Consider the following 11,288-nt stretch of genomic DNA (forward strand, 5'->3'; position numbering starts at 1 on the left):
CACAACAGCTGTAAATATACTCCTCCCCTCTTCACCACGCCCCCAACCACGCCCCCCAACCATGCCGCCCCCCACGCCCACCTCACGAAATCGGAGGTCTCAAGGTTGGCAAGTATGGTCTTACCTTTACTTATAAATGAAGTCCATGCCAGCTCCTTCCGATCAAAAGCATCAATAACTTGTTTATAGAAGTCTTCCTTATCTTTCTTCAGTTTTAAAAGTCTCTCTGTCTCGATGGAGATCTTCCTTTATTACCTCCTGCTTCGAATGAAAGTCCAGTTTAGAAAACTGCTATCAGACCGCTGCTATCATTTAGCCCGGCTCCTCAAGTGCGGGCGACGACAGAATTAACCTCGGACAACTCCCCCTCCCGTTCTGCTCCGTGGGTGACCTCTTTATCCCACCGCTACCGCCATGAAGTGTTATTGTATAAATAATACACTGGAACATGGTTTATTTCAGCCCGGTTGTTTACATAGCCAGCATAGGAGTGTTACATCCTAAAAGGTCCGTCGTGCACCCTCCGCGTCATATCAGTCCCAGCACATATCACGTCAGTCATTGTCACTTCTTCTGCAGCAGAGTAGTCGCAAAAAGGATCACTAGCGCCCTCTACCACCAGGAGGTGGGAGTCATTTAATGACTCATATTTGAACACACGCAGCTACGGTATTGTGATGGTCTTGCGGGTTCCCAGGACCACCAAGGAAGGACATGGCTTGAGCAGTTTGACTTCGTTTATTTTTCAATAAAACCTCAGTCCAGGTCGCTCTTCCTCTCCGCTCGCTCTCCGCTATCTTGGGCCGGGCTCCAGCGTGCCCTGCCTGTCTGTCGGACCGTTGGCTCCACGGGTATATTAATAAAACATAGCTGCTTACTGTTCTTTTTAGCATACCGGTATTCAATAGCTTGGACCTAGATTCCTACTTAATAGCTCTTAATCTTCTTCCCTTTATGCGATTTCAAATTACCGGTCTTGAAATCAGCCTCCTCCATTTTGAAAATGATGACAGGGGAAGTGTCACTCGTGACGTCACAAGTTTGACCCGGCGGTAATACTAAGCATGCGCTAATTATTTTGCGAACCGAGTTTGACCCGGCAGTAATTTAAGGCAGGCGCATACTATATAGCCGGCGGCAATTCAAGGAAATATGGGATGTTTAGCAGACTATTGTACGCCCAAAACTAAGTAAGAGACATTTTACCGAGGTATGTCTGTAGGCTACTGTTTCAAACGTTTCAGATTGTGATATATCTTGGTGCATGTAGTCCATAATATGCAAACACAAATGAGGACTTATTTTATCATGTGATTTGTCTGTCTCATACGAGCGACTGGGATGAGAATCAGCACCCCCAAGTCCGAGTCCATGGTTCTCGCCCGGAAAAGGGTTGGAGTGCCATCTCCGGGTTGAGAAGGAGACCCTGCCCCAAGTGGAGGAGTTCAAGTACCTCGGGGTCTTGTTCACGAGTGAGGGAAGAGTGGATCATGAGATCGACAGACGGATCGGTGCGGCGTCTTCAGTAATGCGGACGCTGTATCGATCCGTTGTGGTGAAGAAGGAGCTGAGCCGGAAGGCAAAGCTCTCAATTTACCGGTCGATCTACGTTCCCATCCTCACCTATGGTCATGAGCTTTGGGTTATGACCGAAAGGACAACATCACGGGTACAAGCGGCCCAAATGAGTTTCCTCCGCCGGGTGGTGGGGCTCTCCCTTAGAGATAGGGTGAGAAGCTCTGCCATCCGGGAAGAGCTCAGAGTAAAGCCGCTGCTCCTCCACATCGAGAGGAGCCAGATGAGGTGGTTCGGTAGGAGGCCACGGGGAAGACCCAGGACACGTTGGGAAAACTATGTCTCCGGCTGTCCTGGGAACGCCTCGGGATCCCCCGGGAAGAGCTGGACGAAGTGGCACGGGAGAGGGAAGTCTGGGCTTCCCTGCTTAGGCTGCTGCCCCTGCGATGCGACCTCGGATAAGCGGAAGAAGATGGATGGATGGATGGATGGTTGTTATAATACAGCCTTATTTCAAAATGTCATAAATGTATTGTGGTCCTTAAATTCTACATAACCATAATGACGATGTGAAAAGGCTTTTTTCTTTTCAAATTTCATATGTGCTTTGAAAAAAAACAAAATGACATGTACAGAAGTGTTCAGAGCTTTTGCGCAATGCTTTTTTGATGCAGCACATACAGCCGCAAGTCTTTTTTTGAACACAATGCCACAAGCTTGGCACACCTATCTATGGGCCCGTTTCTCTCATTCCTTTGCAGCACCTCTCAAGCTCCATCAGGTTGGATGGGAAGTGTAGGTAATCACCCAGAAGTCTGTGTACATCGGTCCGGCTTCTTTCTACTCATTTACTCAAACTGGGATGATCTGGCTCTGGATGCTGTGGGGCTGTCTTGGTTGACAAGACTTTGCAGCATCGCGTGGACATCGGGGGCGGTACCTCTGGATTGGCAGACCGGGGTGGTGGTTCCTCTCTTTAAGAAGGGGGACCGGAGGGTGTGTTCCAACTATCGTGGGATCACACTCCTCAGCCTTCCCGGTAAGGTTTATTCAGGTGTACTGGAGAGGAGTCTACGTCGGATAGTCGAACCTCGGATTCAGGAGGAACAGTGTGGTTTTCGTCCTGGTCGTGGAACTGTGGACCAGCTCTATACTCTCGGCAGGGTTCTTGAGGGTGCATGGGAGTTTGCCCAACCAGTCTACATGTGCTTTGTGGACTTGGAGAAGGCATTCGACCGTGTCCCTCGGGAAGTCCTGTGGGGAGTGCTCAGAGAGTATGGGGTATCGGACTGTCTTATTGTGGCGGTCCGTTCCCTGTACGATCAGTGCCAGAGCTTGGTCCGCATTGCCGGCAGTAAGTCGAACACATTTCCAGTGAGGGTTGGACTCCGCCAAGGCTGTCCTTTGTCACCGATTCTGTTCATAACTTTTATGGACAGAATTTCTAGGCGCAGTCAAGGCGTTGAGGGGTTCCGGTTTGGTAACCGCAGGATTAGGTCTCTGCTTTTTGCAGATGATGTGGTCCTGATGGCTTCATCTGACCGGGATCTTCAGCTCTCGCTGGATCGGTTCGCAGCCGAGTGTGAAGCGACCGGAATGAGAATCAGCACCTCCAAGTCCGAGTCCATGGTTCTCGCCCGGTAAAGGTTGGAGTGCCATCTCCGGGTTGGGGAGGAGACCCTGCCCCAAGTGGAGGAGTTCAAGTACCTAGGAGTCTTGTTCACGAGTGAGGGAAGAGTGGATCGTGAGATCAACAGGCGGATCGGTGCGGCGTCTTCAGTAATGCGGACGTTGCACCGGTCCGTTGTGGTGAAGAAGGAGCTGAGCCGGAAGGCAAAGCTCTCAATTTACCGGTCGATCTACGTTCCCATCCTCACCTATGGTCATGAGCTTTGGGTCATGACCGAAAGGATAAGATCACGGGTACAAGCGGCCGAAATGAGTTTCCTCCGCCGTGTGGCGGGGCTCTCCCTTAGAGATAGGGTGAGAAGCTCTGCCATCCGGGAGGAACTCAAAGTAAAGCCGCTGCTCCTTCACATCGAGAGTAGCCAGATGAGGTGGTTCGGGCATCTGGTCAGGATGCCACCCGAACGCCTCCCTAGGGAGGTGTTTAGGGCACGTCCAACTGGTAGGAGGCCACGGGGAAGACCCAGGACACGTTGGGAAGACTATGTCTCCCGGCTGGCCTGGGAACGCCTCGGGATCCCCCGGGAAGAGCTAGACGAAGTGGCTGGGGAGAGGGAAGTCTGGGTTTCCCTGCTTAGGCTGTTGCCCCCGCGACCCGACCTCGGATAAGCGGAAGATGATGGATGGATGGATGGATGGGATGATCTGTGAATTTGCTTGCTCGTGTGTGTATGTTGTTGTTTGTCCGAATAAAGCGGGAAGTCAAAGTCAATGAGATACTAAGAGTTGAAGCAAACAGCCGTTTGATTGGCAACTCAAAATCAGCAACAGAGGACCTGTTGGAGACCCTTGTTCTATATTGGAATGCAAAGAATGCAGGAGCCATGTGGCCAACTATCACAGTCAGGTGTGTTTACTGGAAAAATGAGGGTGTGCTGAAACATTGTCACAGGTTCAAATGTATTTCACTGACAGATCAGTGGGGTTTGTTTTTTACTCCCTAAAACATGAATTGCTACAAAAGTCCATGTCCTGTGCCAAACCAAACCTTTGAAGTCTGTGATCCACCGGGACAAAAATAATGTAACTTTGACATTTACAACATCCAGTGACATTTCTATCTGCATTTAACACATTTAAATGAGTTTTTTTAAGACCAGTATGTGTATTTATTGTCAATGTGCTGTCATGACCTGTCCTCTAGGCCAGGGGTCACCAACGCGGTGCCCGCGGGCACCAGGTAGCCCGTAAGGACCAAATGAGTTACCCGCTGGCCTGTTCTAAAAATAGCTCAAATAGCAGCACTTACCAGAGAACTGCCTCTATTTTTAAATTTTATTTATTTACTAGCAAGCTGGTCTCGCTTTGCTCAACATTTTTAATTCTAAGAGAGACAAAACTCAAATAGAATTTGAAAATCCAAGAAAATATTTTAAAGACTTGGTCTTCACTTGTTTAAATACATTCATTATTTTTTTACTTTGCTTTTTATAACTTTCAGAAAGACAATTTTAGAGAAAAAATACAACCTTAAAAATGATTTTAGGATTTTTAAACTCCTTTACCTTTTTACCTTTTAAATTCCTTCCTCTTCTTTCCTGACAATTTAAATCAATGTTCAAGTACATTTAATTGTTTTTATTGTAAAGAATAATAAATACATTTTAATTCAATTCTTCATTTTAGCTTCTGTTTTTTCGACAAAGAATATTTGTGAAATATTTCTTCAAACTTATTATGATTAAAATTAAAAAAGAATATTCTGGCAAATCTAGAAAATCCTATTTCAAACTCTTTTGAATTTGTTTTAAAATTTTTGTTCTGGAAAATCTAGAAGCAATAATGATTTGTCTTTGTTAGAAATATAGCTTGGTCGATGAAGTGGCGACTTGTCCAGGGTGTACCCTGCCTTCCGCCCGATTGTAGCTGAGATAGGCGCCAGCGCCCCCCGCGACCCCGAAAGGGAATAAGCGGTAGAAAATGGATGGATGGATGGATGGAATTTGTTATATATTCTAACAAAGTGCAGATTGGATTTTAACCTATTCAAAACATGTCATCAAATTTCTAAAATTAATCTTAATCAGGAAAAAATACTAATGACGTTCCATAAATTCTTTTTTTAATTTTTCCAAAAAGATTCGAATTAGCTAGTTTTTCTCTTCATTTTTTTCGGTTGAATTAGGAATTTTAAAGAGTCGAAATTGAAGATAAACTATGTTTCAAAATTAAATTTTCATTTTTTTTCGTGTTTTCTCCTCTTTTAAACCGATCAATTCGGTATTTTTTTCATCATTTATTCTCTACAAAAAACCTTCCGTAAAAGGAAAACCAATGTACGACGGAATGACAGACAGAAATACCCATTTTTTTATATATATAGATTTATTTATTAAAGGTAAATTGAGCAAATTGGCTATTTCTGGCAATTGATTTAAGTTTGTATCAAACTGGTAGCCCTTCGCATTAATCAGTACCCAAGAAGTAGCTCCTGGTTTCAAAAAGGTTGGTGACCCCTGCTCTATGCCATGTCTTATTTTGTGTTTTGTTGTACTTCTCCTATTTCTGGGCAAATTAAGGCCCGGGGTCCACATGCGGCCCGTTAAGCTTTTCCATCTGGACCGCCGGACATTCCCAAATAATTTATTTTAGATCTTTAAGATGGAAAATGTAGCTGCCATTATGATGTGCAGTGATGTTTTCTAATGACCGTAAGTCTTGAACTATACAAAGTACTTCAATGGTTGGAATCTACACGTTTGCATGATATAATATTTACTATGGTAATCTAATTAGTTACTATGGTAATGTAAGTCACAGCAGCTCAGACGAGGCACCAAGCAGTGTGGGTGGGGAGCGTTCCCACAGAGTGTCAGCCTGAAATGCGGGTGTCAGGGACAGACACGGAAGGAGATTTTAACAACAAAGTTCTAAAGCTTAGTGATATATAAGATGTATCAGATTGTAGGTTTTTTTTTTTTTTACCCTTCGCGTTCATGTTTCGCGGTGTTTGGTGCATTTCGCTTGATTGTAAAATATGTCGATGGAGAGGGTAGGTGACGTTCATATGTTGTCAATATTCAGAGTTTTATCGTTAATAGTTAATATTGTAAATGTTATTGTTTGCAGAGGGGAGATGACGGCAGACACCACAGGGCAGTCATTTTCAATAATTTATTATACGTATATATAGTCAATATATATAATAATAAAACAATACTAACTAATAAACTAAGGAAATGGAGTGTGACAAAATCCAAGAGTGTGTATAGTGTAAGACTATGGGTGTGGTTAGCGAAGTGTGTGTTACCAAGTGTGTTGAACGAGATACGAGGAAGTCTAGGGGAGAGAGAAGTCTAAAGGTCCGAGTCCAAATCCAGGAAAGTCAAGGATTGAGGGAGGCAGTCAGAGTCCAGAGGGAGATTGGGGCAAAAGTGAGACACACAGTTCACTTTCCAGACGACGGAGGGTATGAACGCCACTCGAAGGCTATTTTCCGGCCCAGCATGGCAGGTTGTGCGAGCTTATGAAGGCAGCCCGTTCATCCCAGGCAGGTGCGCTGATTACTACAGGTGCACCCGCAGCGGAGAGGAAACGCCCGTGGGCCATCTCACTGGAGCGAAAAGACGGATGAGCGGCGTTGGCAAGACGTTGAGCCTTAACAGTAAATCCCACATTTTTTATTCAGTAAACCAATTTATAATTTCATTCCATTTTTCAAGGCGGACTGCTCATAACGTTTTTAGCATTCAATCAGACAATATTGTGAGGTTTGTTATTAGTGTTCCTAAAAAGAGATACACCGGCCCCCAGACACATTGTTGTCTCTAACTTTGGCCCCCCGAGTCAAAATAATTGCCCAGGTCTGTTCTACATATTTTTTTTTTAGGCTTTTTACATCACAACTGTAGCCGCCATTATAATGTGTAGTGATGTTTTTAATTGACCGTAAGTCTTGAACTATAGAAAGTATTTCAATGGTCGAAATCTGCACTTTTGGGTGTTATAGGAGTTCTTACGCTAATCTAGGTCACAGATTTTTACATGATATTATATCATATTGTAAGTTTTTATTGCACGTTAGATTCATATTTTGCTGGGGGGCTTTTTTGTTTTTTACATTTTTGTTGTTTTTTGCTTGATTGTAAAAGATACACAACTATCAAGGAGCGGGTCTGAGAAGTAAAATATGTTAATATTCAGTGTTTTATTGTTCATACTTAATATTGTTATTATTCATTCTTAATATTGTTAATCACACTTTCTTTATTTTCGTGTACATTTGGGGTGTCCAAATCAGTGAAAAACTGTAAAATTTCACTCCGTTTTTTTTCGAGGCGGTCCGTCATAATTTTTTTTTAGAATTCTGTGGGACATTTTGACTTTTGGTATTACTGTCCCTGGAAAAAAAGGGACACAAAAAAGTACAACATATTTTTACAGCTAAATTTGTACATATCATTTATACACACACATACACATTGACCCCCCCCAGACAAATTTTTTTCTATCAATGTGGTCCCCGAGTCAAAATATTTGCCCAGCTCTGCTCTAAGCCGTGTCTTATTTTGTGTTTTGTTTTAGTTCTCCTATCTCTAAGGTCTATTTTGTCATGATCTGTGGTCTAGTTCATGTTTTGTTTAGTTATGTTCTGTTAGTTTTGGACTCCATTAGTTCCTGTTTTTGTGCATTCTTGTTTGTTTTAGTTTCCATGACGACTCCTTAGTTCCACCTGCCTCATGTGTTCTGAATATGCACCTGCTCTAATCAGAGACTATTATTTAAGCCTGTTTTGACAGCTAGTCGTGCTGGCGACATTCTGTCAAGACGAGGGTATTTTTCGCAGCTTACTGCGAGGATTGTTCTCCCAGGATGCAAACGAACTATTCCGGACCAGGCTTGAAGGTAGGAACATATTTTAATTATTCACTATCAAATAGGTACAAAAAAGAGTGCACAAAAACAGGAACTAATGGAGTCCAAAACTAACAGAACATAACTAAACAAAACTTGATTTAGACCACAGATCATGACATTTCTGTTTCAGTGCTCCTTTCTTTGTGTACTTTGAGCACTGATTAATCTCACCTGCCATTGATTAGTGACCAGGAGGCTCACCTGCTTCTGATCGCTAATCAGAGAAACTTATACATCTGCAAGCAACCTTGTTCTTCACGCTATGCCAGGGGTGTCCAGACTACAACCCGCAGGCCAAGTGTGGCCTGCAAGCATCTTCAGTCTGGCCCGCATCACAAGTTCAATAAGACGTTCTGGCCGACGGTGTGTCTTGAACCTAACTTTAACCAACTAAGAGTTAGATCGCTGCAATTTTGCCACCATCTTTTGGTCAATGTTGGGGTCAATGACCACAGGTTTTATTCCTAACACCGCAAGTTATGTTTAAGCTTGCCTAGGGTTTCACCAAAGCTGAATCTGTTTTGTAGAGCCTCTAAAACTTGTAGATCATCCTCCTTATGTTCAGGATCAACTATATGTGGTTCTGGATCATCATTTTCCCCAAAGTAGTCTTTGTTGGCTCTCACAAAGCTTCTAAAACCTGTAATTCGTCCTCTTTATGTTCAGAATCAACAATATATGGTTCTGGATCATCATTTTTCCCAAAGTAGTCTTTGTTGGCTCTCAAAGTCTGCAAGATTAGCAGTGTTTTTTGGTGAGGAAGGGATCCGTGGTTCCTCCTCTACGTGTATGGCTTCATTATCTTTCAAAATGTCTCAGGAATCTCCGTGAGCTTGATACTATTTTGATCGTATTTACTTAATCGGAAACGTTGGGAGTCTTTATGTGTCCTACATCAGATGTATATAATAATAGCTTCGATATAGAGGCCACTTGTTTTTCCACTGCACTGTTACTTTAACTTTATCATTAAAGGGTTCAACTTAATGTAAAATCTGTCATCCTTAAATCCAAAGTTTTGTTTGTATCGATAAAATAGTTTTTCTTTAAAAGCGACGTTAGATCGATATACATCTTCCAGAAGACCAATTTGCCAAGGTCAGATTGATGTAGTTGAATTTTAGGAATACAAATTAATAGATCAATCTATCGATTAATCATTACATCCCTAATACAGAGGTCCATATACTTATTACACACAAACATGTACACATTGACTATCATAACACTTTATACGTTTATATATTTCTCTTCAGTTTTTTCTCTTTTTTTCTTTATAATCTACTTTTGAATCTAGTAAGTGTATTTCTCCATATAAGTTGGTAGTAATGATGAAAATAAAGGTAAATACAATTATTCTTTATCATAATGGTAGGAGACCACGGGGAAGACCCAGGACACGGTGGACAGACTATGTCTCCCAGCTGAACTGGGAACACCTTGGGAAGAGTTGGAGGAAGTGAAGTGAATTACATTTATATCGCGCTTTTTCTCTAGTGACTCAAAGCACTTTACATAGTGAAACCCAACATGTAAGTTACATTTAAACCAGTGTGGGTGTGGCACTGGGAGCAGGTGGGTAAAGTGTCTTGCCCAAGGACACAACGGCAATGACAAGGAGGATGGAACCCTGGAACCCTCAACTTGCTGGCACGGCCGCGCTACTAACCGAGCCATGCCACCCTAAGATCTTTTTTAGTATTTCAGTAAAAAAGCCAAACATATGTAATGAGTGTCTTTAATTGAACAATGATACCGTCCAGAACGTCACATTTGTCAATAACAAAGTATCAAAATAATTATAGATGCATATTACTTACTGATACAAAGTGTCCCATGCAAAAGCTTATTAGAAAGTATCCGGAAAGAAACGTGTCTGCATCATTCCACTTACTTTCATAACAATCTAATAAATAGGGGCGTGGGAAAAAATCGATTCGAATACGTTGTGCGATTCAGAATTGATTCTAATTTTTTTTTAAATCGATTTTTTTTATCAATCCAACAAACCACTACACAGCAATACCAATACAATGCAACCCAATTTCAAAACCAAACCTGACCCAGCAATACTCAGAACTGCAATAAACAGAGCAATTGCGAGGAGACACAAACACGACACAGAACAAACCAAAAGTACTGAAACAAAAATGAATAGTATCAACAACAGTATCAATATTAGTTATAATTTCAGCATAGCAGTGATTAAAAATCCCTCATTGACATTATCATTAGACATTTATAAAAAAAAAAAAAAGATCAATAGTGTCACAGTGGTTTACACTTGCCTTGCATCTCATAAGTGTGTCCAATGTTTTCACAAAGATAAAATAAGTCATATTTTTGGTTCGTTTAATAGTTAAAACAAATTTACATTAATGCAATCAGTTGATAAAACATTGTCCTTTACAATCATAAAGTTTTTGTTTTTTTAAATCTACTACTCTGCTAGTGTGTCAGCAGACTGGGGTAGATCCTGCTGAAATCCTATGTATTGAATGAATACAGAATCGTTTTGAATCGGAAAAATTGACACGATGGCGAGGCATAATGGATGCGTGTTGCTACCCCAGGGATGCAAGAGGACCAGGACAGGCAGGAGTTGCAGGTAAGATTAGATTTAATACAAAAACAAAAATAATACTGGTACAAAATGCAAAGAAAAGGCGTGCCGAATGCACGGAGAGCTATGCTAATAATTAGCAACGAGAGCAGAGTACAGGAATAGAGGTGCAGAGCGCACGCAAAGCTAAGGCGAGACTTAGCAATAGTGATTACGAAAATAAGAACCAACGTGCGTGTTGCAAGTAGCAAACAAAACAGCCAGGAGGAACTAAGGTAGCAGGTGGTCTTAAATACAACACAAATAATTCAAAACAGGTGTGCGTAATGAGTCCGTGCAGGAGGCATACTTAGGTTGCCATGGTGACAATACAAAACAAGGAAGTGCGCTAACAAACGGGATCGGTAGAGTCCAAAACATGATCAAAACATAGGACAATACAAAAAGGACATAAACATGCTAGAGATGTGTGATCCGGTAGCCGGATCACAACATTACCCCCCCCTTAAGGGGCAGATCCCAGATGCCCCCAAAAAACTGCAATAAAGAGAACCCCCTCCCAAAACCAGAAAGTTCACAAACGAAGGGAGGGCGGAAGGAGTCCACGGTGGAGGGTCGCCAGATCGCATGTCCCCGAATCCACCGAGGACACATCATGTGGCGGCGG

The sequence above is a fragment of the Nerophis ophidion genome, linkage group LG01, assembly GCF_033978795.1.
Source record: "Nerophis ophidion isolate RoL-2023_Sa linkage group LG01, RoL_Noph_v1.0, whole genome shotgun sequence".
Lineage (NCBI taxonomy): Eukaryota > Metazoa > Chordata > Actinopteri > Syngnathiformes > Syngnathidae > Nerophis > Nerophis ophidion.